The following is a 6,480-nucleotide window of genomic DNA, read 5'->3' as shown; positions in this document are numbered from 1 at the left end:
CATAGTGAGCTTTAGGGAAGAGGGTTGTCCAAGTCATCCTCATAATTTGGGCCGAGTCCTCTATCATGGCCTGAGCTAAAGCCATCTTTTCATCCTCGGCCTTTGCATTAAGATCTTTGGTGATGACCGCCTCCTGCTTCTCTAGGCGCTCCTTGAGTCTGTCAAGGGACGTCTGCAGACCTTCAGCTTTGAGGGCAATGTTTTTGAGGGGCCGCAGCTCATCGTTGAGGCTCTTGAACTTCGCCTCCAGCTCATTGTTCTTCTTTTTGGCCGCCTCCAACTCAGTCCGAATGGTGAAAGTGGCCTGCGCCTGATAATAAAGAATATCAGTTGTCAAAATTTCATTTTGGGAAATTTGAAACATTGCCTTATCAACGACAGAGGTGGCCATAGCTTTAGCAGCCTTTACCTCTTTGTTCTTGGCACTGATCGGCCTTCGGAGGCCGTGTACTCTCAACATGGTCTATAAAAGGAAAAACCAGACGTCAGATTAAAGAAAAGCAGGCGGCATGCAAAGTAATAAAGTTGAAAAATATTCTAAGTCTTCCTCAGATAGGAGACCCATGATGCCGTCTAGGTCAAGGGTGCTGACTCCCTTGACCGCATCCCTCTCCTCTTGAGGGACGACCTTTATCATGGACTTGGCCATTTGGACCAAGTCCGGTTCAGAAGGGCCGCCAGCATCAAAAACAAAGAAAAACATCAGAAACATAAAGAGAGTGATAAAGAAATAAGCAAGTCTTGCAGAGCAGGCTATACTTCTCGGCGGCCGTGTAAGAACAAGTGATGGGTTCCCCACACTTTGTGGGGTGGCCGGCTGCTTGTTAGCCAATTGTTTCCTGGCAGATCCAGGCGTACTCCCACTAGTCGTCTTCCGAACCTTTGAGTCTGCGAAAAAGACGAGTGGTCAATAATTATTAAGCAGCTTTTCAAAAGGCAAGTTCTAAGGATCGAAACTCACTGTGGGCGTCTCCTTGGCAGGAGAATCAGAAGCGGTTCGCTTCTGGTGAATAATTGAGGCTCGCAGCATTGCAGCCGCCTTCTTGGAGGCAGAGATTTGGTCCATAGCTTCAGCTACAAATAAGAATCGCAAGAGTTAGAAAATTTTTCAAACAAATCAAAAAAGGGGTGCATGTATTAAAGTGGCCGGCTAGCTCTGGAGGACCGACTGCTAAGGCCACAAGCGGCCAGTAAAAACTCGTCATAGAGCCATTGAAACTCCGGGACGCAGTGTAGGGGCACTTGCTCTCGCATTCCAGTAGTAGAGTTTGCCCGAATCTCTACTTTAAAAAGCCCTTGGTCCAGGATCTCTTCCCTAGCCTTGAGGGGAACAAGCGGCATGCTGCGACCGCCTGCTAAAAGAGGCGGATCCCTGTTCCACCTATTGTAACGTTTGTTCAGCAGGCGGTCGGGGCTGGAAATGATGAGGAAGGTGTTTCTCCAATCCTTCCATTTATTTTCTTTGCTCTTGGTCATGAGGTAGCCCTTATGACTAGTTAATTGGTACCAGCCGGTACCGCTTGCCTTGGGGGTTCGGCTAAGGTAGTTCATGTGGGCGAACGCCTCGAAATTCGGCTCCTCCCCATGCATTTCATATCCGGCTACATAGCCAAGGATGTTGAACCAAGAGTTCGGGGCTAATTGCCAAAGCCCCACCTTGTATCCATCGAGGATTTGCTGAACGACCGGATGCAAGGGAAATCGCAATCCAGCTTTGATGGCCGCCTCGTAACAACCAAAACAGGCGTCCCCATAGCTGGAACCCTCGGGCCAGACAACTGTGTCCTCGCCATCCGACACAAGTAATTGATAATCCGGACCCATCGTATGGTCCGAAAGGAAGGTGTCTATTCGCTCTTTCATGGCCTTGATCCGGCCCTTGGGTACGTGACAGTAATAAGGAGTGTTCAACTCCCTATGAGAGGTGGATGGTTCCGACCAGCCCTCTCCCTTTTCAGCCGCATGAGAAGCCCTTGCCTCATGAAAGCGAGCATGCCTCTCCTCTGAGCTTATGGATAGGCGGCTCGATGAGCTAGAGTCAGACTCGCTACCAGAAGAGTCCGACTCCTCCCCACTCCCTGAGGGGGCCGACCCCTCTTCTTCTTCGAGGGCCATCTGCTGACTGGCTAGGTCAACAGTAAAATGAGAAGGAACTACCTTAGCTCCCTCCTCAGAGATCTAGGCTGAAGGGCCGCCTTGGGTCCCTGCTGTATCAGGCGGTTCGTCCGATGTTTCACTAATTGGAACACGGAAAGAGGAGCCGTCTGAATTTTCTATTCTCTTAGTCTATTTTGTTCTTGCCATACTGTCCTGCATAGATACGAAGACAGTTGGATTCCGGGACTTGCGCAAAGTTTAAAGTACCGCAGGGCAGTCGGCACCCCTAGTCCTAGACTCAGCCGTCCCCGGTGACTGGCTGATTGCTAACCTAGGCCGTGCCGGATGCTTTTGAGGTCTCATTTTCAAAAAAAGAAAGAAAAAGTGCAAAAGCAAAAAGAATAAAAAAATAGACGGTTACCTGAAAATTAAGTTCTGAAAAGCTTGATCGAAGTAGGCGCCTAGTAAAACAGCTGTCTCGGCAGGATAGAAGTTGCAAAGTGTCAGAGCTCAAGTTCAGGGGTCTGAGAGTTCTCTTGAAATTTTTTGCAAATGTGAACAAAAGACTTGGTCAACATGCCTTTATATAGGGCAAAAGAGAATGCGAAGAGTCGCCTTCGAATTCAAAAATTGGGCGGGAGAAATGCTCGGCCCGTCATTGGGCGACACCTGTAGCAGGCCTTCGCCTGTTACAGGCCGACACTTGTCACAGGTGACATGTGAACAGTCACGTGCCACCTGTGAGGGGCAAATGATTTGGGGATTTTTCCCTACCAATCACCACCTGACAAGTGGACCGATCAGGTTCTGCCATGTGTCCGCCACGTGGGCGAACAAGAGCCTGCCACGTGTTAGGTACTAATCAGTCCACCATGGACTAATTGCGACACGACACATGTCCTCTCCCATGCCAAATGGAGAAACCGGCCACCTAGGCCCAAAGTCTTGTGGAAGCCCAAGAAGCCCTTGGTTGACCTAAACTTAAGACAGACACACATCCCAAGGCATATATATATCCTCATTGAAGGGGGAATTATGCCAATTAATTACTCTCATCTAGAGGAAACACCTAACCTTTGTTCCGCATTTATTACTCCTAAAGCAAGTACTAACTTGATCGTCGGAGGCGGAGCTCCCAACACTCGGAGTCTCCGTTGTTTTGCAAGTACATGCGGACGGTTCCAGTCTCGGAATTGTAACTCTCCCACAGGACATCAGAAAACCTTGAAATAACATCAGTAAATAGTCGGACCCTAAAAGGTCGGACAACGGAGAGAGTTGGCCTACACAGCCGGCTAATGAAGAAGAGAAGAAAAGAAAACAAGTCTGGGTGGCTGAATTCTCTCAACAGCCATCCCAGAAGAAAAAGAGGGATGCAATGACGTACTTCCCAAAGTACGAATTCAATAAAGACTATTACTCCATCCTCATGGAGATCAAGGACCAGGTCTCCATTGACAAACCGGCTCCTATGAAGGGTTCCGCCAAAAATAGGAACAAAAACAAATACCGCAACTACCATGAGGATATTGGCCACGATACCAACGAATGCTATAGCCTCAAACGGCTGTTGGACCGTCTGGTTGATAAAGGAGTCCTCAAGTCTTATATCATGGGCTCGAACTTGTCCCATGGTTAGACAACGGCAACATAAGCAGTCGGTCAGGGTTAAACCACCCCCGATTGAAGTAACATACGCCTAGCATGACACTTAATAATTACAGTCGGCAAAATACCAGCCTCCCTGCATTCGGCCAAGCAGTCAAGTATTGCAAGCGTCGGATGACCGACTGTCCAGAGTTGGTGTCAAGCATATATGTTATTGTTGCCAAATCATTATTATGATTTTGAAAAAAAAAGGATGAATGGCACGTATATGTTGCTGGTAAACATTGCATCAATTTGCATGCACACTTATACACGTGCAATATACATGTAAATGACATGGATATCACTTGCATAAGCTTGTATGAGTCGTCCCCCACTTATTTTAGAAAATAAACACAAAAAAAAAAGCTAAGTGCTGCCTAACTACATATTTGATATATACTCCACAGCAAAACGCATGAAACAATGTACAAAGCTCCAACACCATCAGCAAAGCTCCATGTACGAAGCTCAAAGACTCATTCAAAACAGCCGGCCACTTAATGTCTATGCTTGAGCAGGCGGAACTCGCAGCTAACATATCAAACGTGGGATGTTTAAGCTAGCAGGCAGCCTAAGCAAGAGGCAGCCAGCTATTACCAGCCAGACGCATGCCTAGCGCCAAAATAAATGGTCGTCAAGGCCTTCAAATATAATGTAGCGGACATTAGCATACATCCGGCCTTCACAACGACTGTTAAATGCATCAACCCGCCAAAACAGGCGGCCTTCAAAGCGCTCGCGAGTGCGAGGCGAAACAAGGGCTCCTATCCTTGAAACAGCCGGCATCAACCTCACCTAAGGCGAGGTCTCAGCCAATCATCCATCTTGAAGCTATCCATTCGTCCAACTACCATGCTAAGTTCAACCATCATGCTAAGTTCGACGTTGATGAAGGATACGAGTACATGCTAAGTTGTTGATGATGGGTACTGTTTCGGGGTTTTTTGATGTGTCCTGCGGGAGAGTTACGATTCCAAGACTGAGCTGCCGGATGCCTGTACCTGCAAGATCACGAAGACTCCGGTTGGTTGGAGCTTCGCCTCCGACAATCAAGTTAGTATACGCACAGGAGGAAAGAATACGAAATAGGTGAAAAGCTTCTCGCTGATTGGGAGAATTCCGCAATTAATATTGCTCGGTAATAGTGTTTGTATTTATGAGTGAATGAATGCCCCATTAATGAGGTTTTCCCCACTATTTATAGTAGGGTAGACAAGTTCCCCATAGAGGGTACCAAGGACACGTGTCAACAGGGGGTTGGTGCCCTGTTGACGAATGGCGATGCGCCACGTGTCACCAGCCCATTGGGCCACGTGTCTAGGGTAATTTTACCCTAAACATTTGCCCCTCACAGGTGGTGACGTGGCTGTGCCACGTGGTACCTGTGAAGATCTCTCTCTCTCTCTTTTTTTTTTTTTTTTTTTTTTTTGAATCTCTCGGATTCTAGCTGTTTGGGTGAAAAGGCAGGAAAAGCAGAAGGTGAAGAGTCAGGACTCTTTGCCTTCTGAGGAGAGGCCTATAAATAGGCAAACCCCCTCCCCGAATCCTCATTTACAAACTTTGCGAATTTTCTTATTTTTCGAGAGCAGCCGGTATTTAAGAGTATTTGAGAGATAAAACACCGCACGATCATCTGGCTTTGAACCGTCTGAGGGGTTTGATAACAAACGAAATTTGCATCTGCACTTCAGAAAATACAGCCGGCTCGAGAGACGCCTGTGTCTTTGCAAGCAATCCCACAAAATTCTCAGCGATCAAGCGGTTTTCTCCTTCTCTCCTTTAGGTACCGCCTCTATTCTTTCAAGCTATTCCATGTATTTTCGCTTGAGTCTTTTGTTTATTTTCTCGCTTATTTGTCCCATAGTTAGATGGACCCTTTATACCCCCATACGGAACATAATAATGAGACCAGCCGGTCTATTAGTACGGCTGAGTCTAGAACTGGAAACACCAACTGTAGCCCCTGGGATTTGCCTTGTTTATCTCCCAATCCGACCATCTCCGTGTCTGTGCAGGACACAATGGCCAGAACCAAGAAGACAGCTGTGGAGCCCAACTACAGAGGCGGCGGCTCTGACGAGTTGCCGCCTGATGAGAGGACCCCTAATGAGACAGCCGTGGGATCTCCTGGAGGTATTCCCAGCACACCTAGTGATGGAATCCTAGGTCTTGATCAGGGAGGCGGTGAGGAAGCTGCCTCCGTAGAACGAAGAAACTCATCTCAGGAGGCCTCCTCCTTCACCTCCGGCTCTGCTCTCGGTCCTGTAGAGAGCAGCTCTAGCTATCTAACACCATCCGTTGATCGCGAAGAGGAGGAGAGACCCTCCTGGCAAGCCAAAGGTGATCCATTGATGATCACCGTCTCCACAAAGGACAGGGTCATGATGTAAGACAATCTGGCTGACTTCGTCCTTAAACGACCTCTAGGAACAGGATATAGAATGGTGGTCCCGCCTGCTGGGGGAACGGTTGCTTGGGAGGATGACCAGCGCAATGCAGACGGCTGGTTTGGCTGCTATGAGGCGGCATTCTTGGCGGGGGTCCGCTTCCCCCTTCACGACACAATAAAGGCCCTACTAAGGGGGTATGGCCTAGGCATCTGGCAACTCACCCCAAACTCTTGGGTGAATATTCTTGGGTACATCGCCGCCTGCGAAATGCAGGATTTGAACCCCGGATGGGAGGCGTTTGCCCACATGCACTACCTGAGTAGAAGCCCAGGCGGCTGGAGAG

The sequence above is a fragment of the Chenopodium quinoa genome, unplaced genomic scaffold (assembly GCF_001683475.1).
Source record: "Chenopodium quinoa cultivar QQ74 unplaced genomic scaffold, ASM168347v1, whole genome shotgun sequence".
Lineage (NCBI taxonomy): Eukaryota > Viridiplantae > Streptophyta > Magnoliopsida > Caryophyllales > Amaranthaceae > Chenopodium > Chenopodium quinoa.
The sequence above is the reverse complement of the archived record's forward strand: the minus strand, read 5'-3'. Positions refer to the sequence as shown.